The following is an 18,236-nucleotide window of genomic DNA, read 5'->3' as shown; positions in this document are numbered from 1 at the left end:
GCTATTACATTTAAATGACATTCTCTCTGCTTTACCATGGCCTTCTTGTTCAGACAAATATCAAAATATAAAACAATGAATGATCATCTTCTAAACAGAAGGTGAGTTTTAGGCTGATGCAAAAAAAACTGTATTCTTGTGTGAAATCCTCAGTTGCCTTATAAATTTCACTCAACTCTTGGAGAGCTGTTCTTTTACACTCGTCTTTTACATTACCTTTTTACAGTAATTGCTGACACTTACAGTTATGTTACACCTACTGCTATAGTACTAACCAGAGTAACTGCTAAGCACATAGCAATTACCCAAACTATTGGACTAAGTTTGTCTGGAAGCAACATAGAAAAACTATATGTTTGTATAAAATTAAGCGTCTCATTAAAAGAACATGTTTCAGGGAGAGGATTAAAGATGGCAACATGAGAGATGAGATGGAAACTTCTTCCCAAAACCACATTTAATAGGAAAATATAGTTAATACAAATAATCCAGAAAGAGCAACAGGGAAGAAGGCTTGCACCAGACTGCACACACCTGGAGAAAAGAACAGACCTCATGGAACAGGATAACGTACCAAAGCCGTGACCCAGAGGGATCCAAGCCCTTCCCTCAACCCAGCTCACCAGCAAGAGGAAGAGGAACAGAGCGGGAGGGATTGGAGGCCCAGTAATGCTGAACACCCAGCCCTGGAGATCTACTTTGGGAGCAAGAACATAAATTACATGGTGCTCTGGAGATTAGTGAGGTTGGAAAGCTAACACAGGTGGAATACTTGGAGAGACTGAGATTCCACTTGCCTGTGAAAAACATGGATCCATATCCAGCCGCTCTGGGACAAAAAAAAGGCAGACAATCAAAGAGACTTCCTAACAGCGAGAGGGCTGCTAAGCAGACAAGGATTCCACAGAACTTCCTGGTCAGGAGAAAGGACAGGTGGAAAAAACTGTCCCAACACACTCTGCCTACCAGGTTGGGAACTTTCAGGAGCTTCAGGGCACTCCATTCCCCTGGCTGGCTATGCAGCTACGAGGCCCCCCACCATGATACAAAGTCTGCTGCACCTTTCTCAGGGTTGCACCAGCTCAAAAACTGGCTGCCCCCGCAATTGCGCCAGGCCATGCAGAGGGAGGAGCCAACAATGGAAGCTATAAGTGCAAACCATTGAGGCTTCTACCTGTGCACTCAGCACACTGGCCCTGACAGTGGAGACAGGCACTGCAACTGGGAAGCAGGAAAAAGATTTTTCCTCCTGGCAGGCACCAGTGACGCTCACCTGTGACCCCCATAATCACTCCAGGGGCTGAGCAGCTCCAGAGAGTAGAGCTTCTGGGCACTAGAGGACGCCATATACAAATATGAAACGTCAACAGAAAGGTCAAACCAAAACCCACAAACACCAGAAAGAGGACCAAGTGACACAACTCATCAATCTTCCTGAAAGAGATTTCAAAGGAAACATTATAAACATGCTCATGAAGCTACAGAAAAACATTCAAGAAATCAGGGAAGAATTCAGGAATGACATTCAATCATTAAAGAATACAGAATCTAAAATGAAATGTACAATGGAGGGATTTAAAAGCAGATTGGATGAAGTAGAGGAGATGGCAAGAGAAATAGAAATTACAAAAGCGGAATATAAAGAAGCTGAGTCACAGGGAGAAAAAGGGATCTCTAGGAATGAAAGAATATTAAGAGAACTGTGTGACCAGTCCAAACAGACCAATATACACATTATGGGATACAAGGAGAAGACGACAGAAAAAAAGGGATAGAAAAATGTCTTAGAGGAGGTAATTGCTGAAAACTTCCCCAATCTAGGGAAGGAGATAGTCTCTCAGGACATGGAGGTACACAGATCCCTCAACACAAGGGACCCAAAGAGGACAACATCAAGACATTTAATAATTAAAATGGCAAAGATCAAGAACAAGAACAGAGTATTAAAAGCAGCCAGAGAGAGAAAAAAGATAACATACAAAGGAAATCCCATCAGGCTATCATCAGACTTCTCAACAGAAACCTTACAGGCCAGAACAGAGTGGCATGATACATTTAATGCATTAAGGCAGAAGGGCCACAAACCAAGAATACTCAAGATATCTATGGCAAGATTATCATTTAAATTTGAAGGACGGATTAAACAATTTATAGATAAGCAAAAGCTGAGACAACTTACCACCCAGAAACTGTCTCTACAGTATATTTTGGAGGGACTGCAATAGATGGAAGTGTTCCTGAGGCTAAATAGCTGTCACCAGGGGAAATAAAACCACAGCAAAGAAAATAGAACAATTAAATACTAAGAAGATGCAAAATCAAATCAACTACCCCAAAGTCAATCAAGGGATAGACAAAGAATACAGAATATGATACCTAATATATAAAGAATGGAGGAGGAAGGAAAAGGAGGGGGGAATAAAGAACCTTTCAACTACGTTTGGAATAGCATACTAAGTGAGTTAAATCAGACTGTTAGATAGTAAGAGAATTATCCTTGAAACTTCGGTAACCACAAATCTAAAGCCTGCAATGGCAATAAGTATATACCTATCAATAATCACCCTAAATGTAAATGGTCTGAATGCATGAATCAAAAGACACAGTCGATCTGAATATAAGTCATGAAACCATAAAACTCTTGGAAAAAAATATACGCAAAAATCTCTTGGACATAAACATGAGCAACTTTTTCATAAACATATCTCCCCGGTTAAAAGAAACAAAAGCAAAAAATGAACAAGTGGGACTATATCAAACTAAAAAGCTTCTGTACAGCACAGGACACCATCAGTAGAACAAAAAGACATCCTAGAGTATGGGAGAACATATTCATAAATGACATATCTGATAAGGGGTTGACAACCAAATTATATAAAGAGCTCATGCACTTCAACAAACAAAAAGTATATAAGCCGATCAAAAAATGGGCAGATGAGGTGAACAGACACTTCTCAAAAGAAGAAATTCTTATGGCCAACAGGCACATGAAAAGATGCTCCACATCGCTAATCATCAGAGAAATGCAAATTAAAACCACAATGAGACATCACCTCACACCAGTTAGGATGGCCACCATCCAAAAGACAAACAACAGCAAATGTTGGTAAGGATGTGGAGAAAGGGGAACCCTCCTACACTGCTGGTGGGAATGTAAAATAGTTCAACCATTGTGGAAAACAGTATGGAGGTTCCTCAAAAAACTAAAAATAGAAATACCATTTGACCCAGCAATTCCACTCCAGGAATTTACCCTAAGAATGCAGCAGCCCAGTTTGAAAAAGATAAGCACCCCTATGTTTATCGCAGCACTATTTATAATAGCCAAGATATGGAAGCAACCTAAATGTCCATGAGTAGATGAATGGATAAAGAAGATGTGGTACACATAAGCAATTGAATACTATTCAGCAATAAGAAGAAAACAAATCCTACCATTTGCAGCAACATGGATGGAGCTAGAGGATATTATGCTCAGTGAAATAAGCCAGGTGGAGAAAGACAAGTATCAAATGATTTCATTCATCCGTGGACTATAAGAACAAAGCAAAAACTGAAGGAACAAAACGGCAGCAGAATCACAGAACCCAAGAATGGACTAAAAGATACCAAAGGGAAAGGGACTGAGGAGGATGGGTGGAAAGGGAGGGATAAGGGGAAAAAGGGGCATTATGATTAGCACACATAAGCAGCGGGGGTGGGGGAGGCATGGGAAAGGCAGTATATACAGAGAAGACAAGTAATGATTCTATAGCATCTTACTACGCTGATGGGCAGTGACTGTAATGGGTTATATCAGGGAGACTTGGTAATAGAGGGAGTCTAGTAACCATAATGTTGTTCAAGTAATTGTACATTAACGATATAAAAAAAAAAGACATAGTCACTGAATGGATAAAAAAACAAGACCCGTCTATATTATGCCTACAAGAGACACACTTCAAACCCAAAGACATACACAGAGTAAACATGAAGGGACAGAAAATGATATTTCATGCAACTAATAGGGAGAAAAAAACAGGAGTTGCTGTACTTGTGTCAGACAAAATAGACTTTCAAAAAAAAGAAAGTAGCAAGAGACAAAGAAAGATGTTACATAATGATAAAGGGGTCAGTCCAACAAACGGATGCAACCATTATAAATACCTATGCATCCAATGCAGGAGCATCCAAATATGTGTAACAAATAGTAAAAGAATTAAAAGGGGAAACAGAATGCAACACATTCATTTTAGGAGACTTCAACAACCCACTCAACCCTACAGAAATATAAACTCCATTGGGGCAAGGATTTTTCCTTGTTTAATTCACTGATACAGCTCCAGCTCTTAGCTTAGTACCTGGCATATAGTAAGAACTCCATAAACATGTATTTTTAAGAAATAAGAATAGCCTGAGCATTTTAAGTTACTGTGGGTACAACTGTAATATTTCCAGACTATCTCACCTGCCATTAGTTCATCTTCATATCAACAGGCATTCCTCAGGGGTGGAGAGAGGTTGCTCATCTCCATATTGATGGGTAATTACCTGGGTGACAAAGGGCTTATCTAAACCTGAGAAGTTAGGGAGAGTTCTTGTTTGCTTCTGCCTGAGCAGGAAAGAAATGGCCCCAGACTGCAGTTTGTAAGCAATAAAAGGGTTTTAAACATTATTTCTTTTAACTGATTTTGGTTTTAAAGGTATTTTACCCCAGGACTGCCTCTCCCTGGAGTTACATCTGGCAGGAGCTGAAAGATCTCTTAACCCGAAGTCTGTCGAATGGGTGCAACCTTTGGGAGGGCTGCCCCTAGAGATGGTGGGGAAATGCCCAGAACCCTGCCCTGTGGATGGTGGGGAAGCCCCAGTGGAAGCAGCAGCTGCAGCTTCATTTGTTATTATCCCACCACATGTGGGGCTTCCAATTTGGGAGCCCCTAGTGTGTACTTTGTTTGGGGTAAAGTAGCTCCTAGAGGGGTGGGGCCTTCCCCAGAACAGGGAAAGGATGGAAACACGGGGAGCTGCAGCATTAGTCCTCGAGCTGGAAGACTGTTTGGAGACCATTGGGGGCTGTGTAGCAGCTGGCACTGTAGGGTCTCTGTTCATCAAGACAGTGGAAAATGTTACCCAGGAGAAAGGATTATCAAGTGTTAGTGAGAAGTGAGAGGTACTTAGGTAGGAGAGAGGCACACTTCAGCATTTCTTGGAGGAGCTGCAAGATGACTAATGAGAAGCCATTAAGGAAGAGAGAAAGTTACTGAAAAGGTAGGTCATGAGCCTAGAAGATTCCTTAGCAGCCATGAGTGGGAAGGCGGCAGGAAAAGACATTTTGCAAGAGGCCATGGAGGAGGGAGAGGAAAGAGTGGTGTTTTCGGCCCCTGAGATGGAGGAGGAGCTGGGGGAGAGAAGAGGAGGAGGTGGGCCATGGGCCCATCTGCGACCGAGGCCAGTGCCTGAGGTACCAGCCTCTCCTGCTTTAAAGGCCCGCCCAGCTGTAATTAATAAAAATGAAACAACTGCAGGCTCCTCAGGGGGAGGGGCTGCCCCCTATCCAGGGTGTGGAGCATTCACTCCATGCTCTGTGCCTAGACCCAGGATGAGCTGGTGGACATGAGCATCTGGTATAGGCAGAAGCCATCAGAATCTCTGCCTACATGGCTTTTACGTCTATGGAATATGGGAGTAGAAAACATTGTGATGTTGTGTAGTGAGATGAGTGGACAGGTTCCCTGATGACTCACCCTTCCCTCCAGCAGCAGTTGCTAAATGCCCGTCACGCCTCAGGGAATCGGACCCTCCTGGAGTGGCTGAGTGCTGCTAGTTTGGTGTTGGTGGAACAGGGTAGTTTGGCCTAATCAGGGTGATTTACCATATTTACCCAGTAGTTGGAAAACGAATGCAGAACTCCAACAGGTACTGTGGGCATTGGGTATGCAAAATATCATAAATAATATGGGCGCCCAGGGCCCCGATGAGGTGTTCACTGTAGGAATGAGAAATATGATGCTGTATACAGCTCCCACATCTCCCTTTGGGTCCCTAGTGACTACTCTTGCCCCCCACAAAGGGCAACCCATAAGTGAGGCTACTTGTACTTTAGCAGATCTGGGGGAGGTTGAAACAGCAATGGCTTGAAAGGAAGTTTGGGCCATGACTGAAAGGAGAGGTGCAAAAAGGCCCTGTGAAGGTCTCGAGGACCTAGATGTGGGTTGATTTGATAAAGGCTGGGGTAGTGAAAGAAAAACTTGATAGGCAACCCAATAAAACCTTGTTACAACTGTGGCACCAATCAACACCAGAGCACTAGTTCTAGCCACTGAGGTACAGGACATGAAACCGGAGTCAAGGACTCATGCCCGGCCTGTGTCCCTGCAAAACTTCCTGGGACACAGTACTCAGGATTCGCCTGAGCCCTAACCCCACAGGAGGAAGACTGGGCATCGCGATTGACTGGGGGGTGGGGTGGGCGGTCAAGGTCCCCACCTTGGGGGACATGGTGGGAACAGAGGCCACATGTAAAATTAGCAATTCACTGATCCCCTGTGAATGTAGTACACAGTGTCCTGGTGCTGGTGGACACAAGAGCTGAGTCTTCTCTGATTCATGGAAACCCTGAGCATTTTCCTGGGATCTCTGCTGTGATAGATGGTTATTTGGGTAAGGCAGTTAGAGTGAAGAAAGCCCAAATCACATTGGGAATAGGGTGTTTATCCCCAAAGGAGGATACCGTGTACATTTCTCCCACCCCTGAATGTATTTTGGGGGTAGATATCCTGCAAGGCCTGTGGTTACAGACCACTGCAGGTGAGCTCAGACTGAGGGTATGTGTGGTAAATGCAGTTCTGAGGGGACATGCTAAGCACCCACCTGTAGCTCTTTTGTCACCCACTCGGCCTGTACCTCGGCAGGTAACAAATACTAAGCACTATCAATTGGCTGGGGGCACAAGGGAACTGGAGAAACTCTGCAGGAGTTGGAGGTGGACATCATAAAGTCCACTTGTAGTCCTTTTATTTCCCCAGTGCGGGCAGTGAAAAAGCCAGATGGCTCCTGGTGTATGATGGTGGATTACAGGGAATTGAATAAAACCACACCCGCTTTGCATGCTTGTCCCCTCTATAGCAGACATTCTGGACACCCAAGCCAGGAACATATCATTTTGTAGTAGACCTTACCAATGCTTTCCTTCCTATTGACATAGCACAGGAAAGTCAGGAACAGTTTGCCTCCATGTGGGAAGACCAGCAGTGGACATTCACTGTCCTTCCACAGGGATACCTCTATAGTCCCACTATCTGTCACAGACTTGTAGCCCAGTGCTTGGCCACATGGAGGAAACCACAAACGGTGTGGTTGTATCATTACACTGATACCATGCTCACATCTGATTCTCTTTCAGATTTAGAAGGGGCAGTTCCTAGACTCTTGTAACATCTACAGAATAAAGGATGGGCTGTGAACAGCACCAAGGTTCATGGACCTGTTTTGTCTGTAAAATTCTTGTGGTTACTCTGGTCGGGTAAAACTAAAGTTATTCCTGAAGCAGTTATAAACAAGGTCCAGGCTTTCCCCACCCCTACCACTGTAGCGATCTTAGAAGAGTTTTGGGGTCTTTTGGGCTACTGGAGAGTGTTTAATTTTACATTTGGCACAAATTCTGAAGCCCTTTTACGGGCTGGTATGAAAGGGCATCAGGTGGGACTGGGATGAGACATGTGCAGCTGCTTTTACTGCTGCCAAGTGGGCAGTCAAGGCCATACAGGCCTTGAATGTAATGGACTCATCAAGGCTCTGTGAACTAGATGTTCATGTAACTGAAGATGGTTGTGGATGGGGTCTTTGGCAGCAGCTTGAATGGACACGCCAACCTGTTGGATTCTGGTCACAACTATGGAAAGGAGCAGAGGTCTGGTACACCTTGATAGAGAAGCAACTGGCTGCTGTGTATCACGCCTTGCTGGCTATGGAGCCCATTGCTGGAACAGCTCCGACCAAGGTAATAACCACCTGTCCCATCGCAGGGTGGGTGCGAGACTGGACCCAAAGGCCATGGAGCGGTGTGGCACAGACACCTACACTGGCCAAATGGCATGCATATTTACAGCAGTGAAGAGCCCTCTAACTAGCCCCTTCAGTGGAGGACTGCAAGCTTATTGGGGCCAGTGACATATACCAATTGAAAGCAGGAAGAACTTGCTTTGCTTTTCAGCCATTGGTAGCCTAGAGTCCTTATCAGGAGGCAAAAGCCCCTATACCTGAAGATGGTTGCAGTCATGGGCAGCCCCTGAAGTGAAGGGCTGTGGCTTTCCATCCTAAGACTGAGACAATATGGATGGAGGATGGAGAGAAGAGCAGCCAATGAGCTGAGTTGCAGGCAGTATGGCTCATGATCACCAAGGAACCCTTCCCCAAAGTTGTCTGCACTGACAGCTGGGCTGCCTATTGGGGCCTGACCCTGTGGCTACCGACATGGTATCATGCCAACTGGATGGTTGGTCATTGGTCACCGGCCCCTTTGTGGCAAGAATTATGGCAAGACCTACGGGCCTCTGGTCAGACTAAGACTGTTACTGTATATCATGTGACTGGCCATTTGCCTTTGGCTTCCCCAGGGAATGATGAAGCAGACACACTGGCCCAGGTGGGCTGGCTAGAAGGAAAGCCTGTCTCTGATGTGGCCCAATTGGTTCATCAGCATTTGTTCTACGCAGAGCAAAAGACAATGTGGGCTGTAGCCTGTCCATGGGGTTTGCCATTGACTTTTAAGAAGTCAACCAAGTCCAGAAGGAGTGCCTTGTGTGCTCTAAGAGGGACTACACCGAGTCCCAAAGCAACATGGGACAATAGTAAGGGGGCCAATACCCCTTGTCAGGTGGCAAATGGACGATACTGGGCCTCTGCCCATATCAGAAGGATATCAATATGCCATGATGTGTGTGGACACGCCCACTGGACTATTGGTTGCTTTTCCTGCACGTCGTGAAGATCAGCAAACCACCCAGAGGAGCCTGCAGTGTCTCTTCTCAGCCTATGGCCAGCCGCAGGTGATTGAAAGCGATCAAGGCACCCACTTTACTAGACATGCGTTACAAGGATGGGTGCAGCAATTATGAATAAAGTGGAAGTTTCATGTACCATATAACATTACTGGGACAGGCACGATAAAGAGGTACAATGGTTTGTTGAAACTGGCCTGAAGTCAAACATCAATAGTCTACAGGGCTGGGCAGATTGCCCTGTTATGGCATGAGAAGCCCCTAAAGGAGCTTGAGCCTTGGGGATATGCTAAAACACCCTTGCTGCCTCTCCTATACAACTGTACGTGCAAAACAAAGAGGAGTTATTGAAGCCAGGATATGGTCAGCAGAGCAACATCCTGCTGCCAGCCCCAACTGCACTGAACCATGGAGACACTGTTGAATGGACGTGACCCTGTATATTTTGACACATAGACCAGCAATGGCTGGCCCTTCTGGTATGTTGGGAGGAAGGCCTGGGAGCTGGCCTCATGTATATTCCTGGAGTAACAACAGAGTGGCCCCCAAAGATTACAGTACTGTAACCAAAATATCCGGGTGGTAACAGCTTCTTATGGGGAAGTTTTGTTTTTTCTTTATGGCCAGTGCATGTACCTCCTGTGGCTATATATTGACCCATCTGTAACTCCCACAGGGAGGGCGGTTAAAGTGTGGATGAGATCCCATTCCTGCCACTGTACCACAGGACCACTCTCTTGCATGTATCCCACCTGATGGACAAGATTTGCTTATGCTGGTGTCTTTAAAACATGTATTTTATTGCCCTTGAGTTTTTCTGCTACAGTCCTTTAGGCCTGAATGCACCCCTGGCTGCAGCTGCTGCTGCTGCATGGTGATTGCTCTGAACCCTCTACCTCCTCAGCTACTGCCTGCCTATGGAATGGGTGAGCTACAGACTTAGTCTGCATAAGACTCTGAACCTAGCTGAATCGTCTGTCTTGAGGATTATCATGATTTTATTGCTGTTGCTATTGTATGTCATTAGTCTATTTACAATGCTCCAGTTTTCTCACCCAGGTCCCATAACCAAGGGCTTATCTGAACCTGAGAGGCTGCGGGGAGATCTCACTTGCTTTTGCCGACCAGGAAAAAGACTGCCCTGTACTGAAGTTTGTAAGCAAAAAAGGAGTTTTAAACTTTATTTCTCCCTTTGACTGACTTTGGTTTTAGAGGTATTTTTCCCTTGGATTTTCTCTCCCCAGAGTTATTTACATACCTATTGGAGCAGAGATTAGATTTTTGTGTAATTTTAAAAGTTTTCTTCATCTTTCTAATTTATTGGATTTCTACTGCTAGTTCCTATGCAGCTCCTTTAGTTCAGAGCACTTGATTATCTTTAGAGCTGCAATTTTTAACATGCTTTTTATTGGTATCCCTACCATTGTCCAGTTGGCTCCATGGTACTTTTCTAACACTTCCTCTAAGAGAGCCTCTAATTTTCTTAATTGTAGCCTCATACAGCCCCACTTTCCTTTGCTGGCCTGAATCCTGGAAGAATGGTCTCATCAACCCTTGCTCCCCAGTTGATTTAATCAGTTTCCTTTCTACTAGGGCATGGTTACTCAAATTGTGATCCCTCAATCAGCAGCAGTTCACCCAGGAGCTGGATAGAAATGAAGAATCTTGGGCTCCATCACAGTCCTACAAATCAGACTGCATCTTAACAAAATTCACAGATGATCTGAGCACACACCAGTTTGAGAAGCACTGTAACTTGCAAGAGAGGAAATCCCGGGGTAAAATACCTCTAAAACCAAAATCAGTCACGAAGATAAAGTTTAAAACATGTTTATTACTTACAAACTGCAATCTGGGGTCATTTCTCTTTCCTACTCAGGCAGAAGCAAAACAAGCACTCCCCCTAACCTCTCAGGTTCAGATAAGCCCTAGGTTGCCCAGGTAATTACCCACTGATACAGAGATAAATTACTCTTTCCACCCCCTGAGGAATGCCTACTGATATGCAGATGCACTAAAGCCAGGCAAGATATCCTGGAAATATTACCATTTTACCAAAACCACCCAACCTCTCTGGTCCAGATATGCCCTCACTCACCCTTGTAATCACTTTTTTTTAAAAGGCATCCATCCATAAATTACTTTTATTTCTCATTAAATGTGCACAGAGTCATAAGCATATTAGTAACAGATGTTTATTATCACATCCAGTGTGGTTTTCAGTACCACTTGAAACACGCATATCATCCTAGAGACGTATCAGTTTTCCAGTGCTTCTTATTCGATATACATTACTGCAAAGCCATTATAAATTACTGAGGAGGTATTTGGTTAAAAAAATAAACAATAAATCATACTGCCCATATGAATCAACTCTCATTATTGGACGAGAGTTTAACAGTATTTATCTGGTAATTCCTGTGTTAACTGGAAAACGTAACAGATGTATTGCCATAAATTTTCTTTTATACTGATGTAATCTTCTACACACTCTGCAGAGTTTTATAAAGTCATTCATTATTTTAGCAGGTAGTTTGATGCAAAGATTGTACTCAGTTTATTAAAGTCCAACAAACCTCTAAATATTTAAAATTAAACAAATTATCAATGAAAAATCCACAAACACATACATTTTTGAAAATGTGTCTTAGAAATTTCTATATTTAGTCATGGCAGTAAAATAATTCTCTCAAATTAAGGCACTAAAAGGGCAATACAACTCCCATCAAGTGTTCTAAGAATAATTTACATTTTAAACAGTGCATACATTTCTTCTATGTTTGTTAACTTAATGTCTTTATCACTTAAAACCATAAAGAAATACATTATACAATTACAAAAATTATGCACCCCACAAAATGCTCTTAAAATTGCTTCTTCTCTACAGTTAGTTCCTAACGTCTCTAGTAGTAAAATAACTCAATATGGTTTGGCAAAAATACATAGAGTAAATGTCTTTTTCTTTTTTTTTTTTTGCCTTCTCCCATTCCCCAATCTACACACTTGCTGAATGAAATACATACAGTATTTTGTAATGTATAATGTAAGATATTTATTCTCCGTCAAGTCCACTATGGGCAAACAACAGTGAGTCTTTTAAATTCTACAGTGAGATCACTGAAGTCAAATGATGTCACTGCTTTCTTAAAATAGTTTTGTATAGTCTTGCAAGAGCACAGAATCTGAAGAAATTTAAAAGAATTTTGGTTGTCTCATTTTGAGATATTTTGTTTATTCCTTCCATGAGCTGATCTTGATAGTGATGTCCATTCCACATGAAAGTGAAGGTCCCTTCCTCCCATTCGTATGAGGAAAACTGTTCTATCTTGATTGACAGGCATTTTCTAAGAAATTCAAAAAGGCAGTACCTTTTTAAAAAAATATATATCTAGCTAAGCTTTCTCTCAATTATACTTGCATTACATTGTAAAAATTAATCTAATCTACCTGCAGGCAATAAAAAGAAAAACAAGAAACAAAAACCCTCAGTGTGCTTTTGTGCCAAAGCAAGGACAGAGTAACTACAATCTTAACCCTGAAGCCTGTGATACTTGGGTCAAAAGACAGCCTGTCTGCTCTGCATGGTTAAAAAAAACCTGGTTTATCAGGCAGCATCCCACATGATTCCACATGGTGCTGGGGTCACATGGTTAACTAGTTTTTCCAGATGTATTTTTTGACTTTCCGGAAAGACTGATTTGCAGTGCATCTTGTTGAAAGTGTTCGAGGGGATGCAAAACAAAACCAGATGGATTTTTAGAGAACTTCTTTACTAAACGCGTTACCCATTTTTTTTTTGTTCATCCTGAGAACATGCTAACAGCATATCTCTTGTTACCTCACAACTTACTTTACACGGAGAAATTAAGTCTTCTTTCTTATCTAAGTGATCTCTGTGGCACTTAACATGGCGCCTTCCACACTCTAGGGCAGGGGGTGGCTTAAAAACATGCCAGAGAGCTTTGGCACAGGCCTCACAGTTGGCGGGAAAGTGGTAGAGTGTAGGCCTTTGTGATTTTGAAAACTGTTTTTTTCGGCTTGTTGCACCGATTCCATCTCTACATCTTTTCTACATTCACCTTCATTTGCATATATCTGGAATATTTTAGGAATTTCTTCAGTTTCAGCTATGTACACATCTCCTTGGGTCACAGATCGAACATGATGGATTGGATTGCTCTTTACCTTGTTCATCATTGTAGAACAAAATTTTTTGCTGCTTACCACAACATACTGTTTCTTCCAGCCATACTGTTTGATATTTCCTCTATTTGGTATTGAAAGCCAACTTCAATTCTTGACTCTGGAAGATTTCCATCAGTTTCATCAGTACTAGAAAAACTAGTGACACTTGTGGAATCTGAAAGATCCAAAAGTTCAGTACACAATTGCTTGATACCACTTTTTTTGCTAGCCAACTGCTCTGAAGCTCATTCCTGTGTGTACATTCTTCTACCCATTGCACTTGCATGTCATTCAGTTCCTTCTGATGTTTCACTACCGTCTGGTTGACTTTCTCTCTTTCTTGGTTGAGTTCCAGTTGTAGCTTTTGATTTTCCTATTCTTTCTCAAATCCTGTGTATTAGCTTTCTTTCTATAAATATTTAAATCTTTCCAATTCATTATTTCTGCCAACTTGTTAACAGCCTATGTTTTAAGGGTTCCTTCTGTGTTGATATTCTTTTCAAGGGCAGCCTTAAAATCACTAATCTCTTCCTCTTTCTTCAATTTATATTCTTCCTCTACCTTCCTCATTTTATCCATTAGTTCTTCATTTTCTTTTCTTAATAACTCAATATCTTTGGTAAGCATGCTGTTCATTTCTTCAAGCTAACAGTGTGATCTTTATCTGTAATCTCTTTATTTCTTGAAGCAGCTTTCTTGCTTTCTTGGGTAAATTCAAAATACTGCTCTTCCCGAAGCCCTTGAGCCAACTGCTCAGACTCAGCCTTTGTTTCTGCTAGATCCAACTGAGTGGTGAAGGTTTCTTTTTCACTTTGTAGTTCTTGTATTTTCTTTAAATTCTGTTTTTTTCTTCAATTTCTTCCTTAAATTCTTTTACATGAGTCTTATAGTGTTGAGAAATATTGCTCAGCTCAAGCAGATCTTGCAGCTCCTGCATCTGTCCTTCTTTTCCTCTTTATTGTTTTTTAAATTGAGCTAACGCAAATTCTAATAATCTTTTTGCTTCCAATAATTATTTCCTGTTTCATCTGCTTTCCTGGACCTTTTAAATTATCCACTTCAAATGCTTGAGTCTTCGATTCATTTTGTAGCAACAGTCACTTATTTGATTCTCACTCCAACTGAAGACTGAGATTCTTAACTTCATCCTCCATTCTTTCTTTATTTTCCATCAAACACTCAAGCTTCTGCTGAGATTGTTTCAGATCAACATCTAGCATGGTACACTGCTTCTCAATCTGAACAAACCTACTTTCAGCCTTCTCACAAGCCTCTCTCTCTTCCTTTAACTTTTTTTCCATCTCACACATTGCAACAGATTTTGCTTCTTCAATAGACTGATGATTGTCAGTTAAACAAGCTTTGGTAACTTTATGTTCATTTACCTCTTGTTCTAACTGTTGTTGTAATATGATTTAAGTTTATAGTTTAAATCTATTTCTAAATTATTCTTTTCCTTTTCTGAGTGATTAAGCATGTCTTCAGCTTCTTTTCTTTCTCCTTCCACTCTTTCAAGATTATGTTTGAGATGCTTCAACTCCTTTATAAAGATGTAATTCGAGCTTGAAAGTCTCCTGTCATCTCAGAATCATGACCTCTGTCTCTTCGTTCAGCTTCTAACACAGCTTGCAGCTGGTAATAATCCTTGTCTGTTTGTGACTTGAAATTCTCTAAAATTCTATTTCTCTCCTGCAATTCTCCGTTTAGGGACTCTAGCTGACTAATAGAATTGCTCATCTCTGTATGATGCTTCATTAATATTACAGCTGTGTCTGATTCTGTCCTAAGTAAGTCAATGGCTTCTTCTAGCTGCTTTTGTAATTGTGCCAGCTTCTCATTAGCAAGCTGTGAATTCTGATTTATTTTCCTTAAGTCTTCCAACTGATCCTTTAATGTAGAAACCTCATTTTCTACATTCCTCCTCTTCTCATTTTCCTGTTCTGCTTTTCTTTGATACTCATTAATTCTATGCTGTAGCAACATTTTCTCCTTCTCAATCTGAGACACTGTAGATTCTAGATTTCTTCGATTCCCCTCTTTATTCAATTCTTTATCTTGTCTAGTTTTATGTTTGAAGTTCTGCACTTCTGCTCCATTTCATCTTTTAATTGTATTTCATTATGCAGCTGTTCTTCCAGCTTACAAATGTTTTTTTGCAAATTTTTCTGCAAGCTTTTATCCACCTTGGAGCTAGTTCTATTATCATTAGGATTAACTGAAGACAAGTATCTACAATTGCTATAATATGTAAATCCTACAAAAGGTAGCTGATTGCCAACAAAAGCTTTAGGTATAGGGAATATTTCTTCATCTCCTTTATCTTCTAAATCATCAAAGTTACTTCTATCAATGTCACTGCTTAAATCTGGTACAACTGGTGCTACAGTGTCTCAGAGTGTTTCCCAAACCCACAGATCATTTTTGAAGAAGAGATGTCATTTGATTTCTTCTTCACCATTTCATCTTAATCTCACCTCTCTGTCAGTAAAGAAGGCACAAGTAAGATTTTTTGCTTCTTTTGATATGACATCAGGGAAGGTAAGTGAATTTGTATGGTTCATAATCTTACTATAAATTCCAACCAGAGAATCTGCATTAAAGGTGGATCACCTATGAGCATTTCATATAAAAATAACCCAACTGACCACAAGTCACATTCTCATCCATAATAACCATCACCACCTTGGGATTTATTACTTCAGGGGAAATTTAATCGGGTGTTCCAACTGCTGTATCACATCGTACCATACCTTCTTTATTTCATCTTCATACAAGCACCAAAATCTACTAACTTAAAATGTCCAGATTTATCCAGCAGCATGTTATCAGGCTTCACATCTGTATGAATAAAACCCATGGAATGAATTGCATCCAATGCAAGAACTACTTCTGCAGTATAGAATCATGCCCATTTTTCAGGCACATCATAGCTGTTCATTAAGTTTACAAGATCTCCACCAGACATGTATTACATCATCATGTAGAGGTAACGATCATCTTGGAATGCATAAAAAACCTGAACAACCCAAGGACTATTAGCAAAAGCCATGATGTCCCTTTCTTCCCAGAAAAATGAAGAATCAGATCTCTTAATCATTTCAAATTTGCTGAGAGGCTTCATAGCATACACCTGCCTGGTGGATTTATGCCTTACCAATTGAACTTCTCCAAATGCACCTCTACCGATCACCTTCACTACTTCATAATCTTCAGCTTTCATCCGTAAATCTCTAATTTTATTTATTGTGTCTTTATATCTACTTAAAAAGTTGTCAATATTTTTGTTTTTTCTTAAGTCAGGAAAATCCAAATCATATACCAAAGATTCCAATCCATCCAGCAAATAATCTGAATTCACTTCCGATTTGGGATCCCGCAGCAGATTGTTGATTTTTTCAAACCAAGTCTCAAAACTGTCCCCAGCCGACATGTTGCTGTTACTGTGACAATACCCTCGTATGAGCACCAGCAGCAGAAAGCAATTTCAACCAACTTCCTCTGGCAGTGGGTTCGCAGCCGTGGGAAAGACGAGCCGGAACCTCAGGGTCACCAGGTGTGCCTGGCTCCCTTCCTCCCCTGAGGGGATCTCCACTCTCCAGACCCCGGGCCAGGGGCAACAGTGATCCACAGCCTTTCCGACTCCCTAAGTCGCATCTCACCCGGCAGCCACTCTCGACAACCGACAGTGCCGTCAACACCAGCCTCATTGTCCGGCGAGCTGCCGCATCCTAGAAGGCCCCAGCTGCCTTCACCGAGGAGGGCTCCCCATCTGGAGCTGGGCAGGAGGGGGAGAGAAAGAGAAGCAGGGTGGAGACTCCGGGGAGCAGGGGAGGGAGATGTAAGGTGCAAGTGAAGGGCAGGTGCGGAGCTGCGCCACCTGCCACCAGAGCTCGGGCCACGGAACGTCACTCCCTCATTTGTTCCATCACTGCAGAGACTGCTGGGGCTGCTGCCATGGTTCAGCAGGGCCACACGAGGTCGGTGCCTGACATGGGCTTAGGAGAGGGAAGGCTGGAGAACCGGTGGTGGTGGGGAAGATCAGAGTCAGCCCAGTGGCTTGTACTTACTTATTGATATGGAGATGCACTAAGGCCAGGTGAGCGATTCTGGAAATTTTGCAATTTTCCCCACAGTGTGATTTATCTAACTTTACTCAAATGTCATCCTTTCTGTGAAGTATCATCCTGAGAAGGGCACCTCTTTGTACAACTATATGTGATCATTCTGTGAATAAGGCACACTGCCTGGAAACACAGGACTTTGTGTATGATTTATTTCTAAATCAGGCCAAGAATGAATAATAAAATAAGCACACCAAGTCAAAATAGCACTTGACCATTTGCCCCCCAAATGTAACAACTGGGTTTACAGAATTTAAATCTTAGGTATAAGGGATGAGGCAACTAATTTAAATGTTTGAATCATGACTAAATGAATGCGGCCTCTATAGAACATTGAAGAATGGTGTGGACTGACTCAAATAGAGGGTTTATTCCATGCCTACATGAACTTAGTGAAACACAATGTACAGGGCAGACAAAATTGTTTAAGAGTTGTGTTAAATAAGCAGATCTAACTGGGTAAGGAGAGATCTTTTTTGAAAGGCTTACCCACAGGGCAAAAAGGACTATTGCAATAGGGACTGGGTGACTATTCATAAGATCTGCAGGCTTCTCAAAGGTCAGACAAAAATATTTGCTTTATAGGGAAGAGTAAACAAGACCAGAAAGAACTGAGTCTAGGAAAGTGGGAGGAAAAACGGCTTGACGACATAACAGATCAGAGAATGTTCTACCTTGAAGCTAGCCAATTCCAAAGAGGGCCCCTTAAAGAAGTTGAGGATGGCTCAAATTTTAGGGGCCTGGGGGAAGAAGAAAATACAGCTGAAGTTTGCTTGACAAGCATATTGTTCTGGCTGGTCAGTGAGGACAAGTTCAGCTAATCATTTATGAGGTAATGAATGAGTATGTGGAGGGTCTGTATCTGGCCTTGTCATAGGTAAATAAAGGAGTTCTGTAAGAACAGAAATAGGTTAGCATAAGAGTAGCCATCTTAAGGGCCTAGAAGCCATTTTCT

The 18,236-nt window shown here is 42.1% G+C and overlaps 1 protein-coding gene and 1 pseudogene across 21 annotated transcripts in view; both read right to left on the bottom strand.

The window, feature by feature from the left end:
* The window catches only part of PARD3 (par-3 family cell polarity regulator), an 804,135-nt gene that overhangs the window by 671,983 nt on the left and 113,916 nt on the right, over positions 1-18,236 (bottom strand). The window lies entirely within an intron of this gene.
* LOC108386150 (rho-associated protein kinase 1 pseudogene) overlaps positions 11,155-18,236 on the bottom strand; it is a 120,951-nt pseudogene continuing 113,869 nt past the window's right edge.

Source organism: Manis javanica, chromosome 2 (genome assembly GCF_040802235.1).
Source record: "Manis javanica isolate MJ-LG chromosome 2, MJ_LKY, whole genome shotgun sequence".
NCBI lineage: Eukaryota > Metazoa > Chordata > Mammalia > Pholidota > Manidae > Manis > Manis javanica.
The sequence above is the reverse complement of the archived record's forward strand: the minus strand, read 5'-3'. Positions and strand labels throughout refer to the sequence as shown.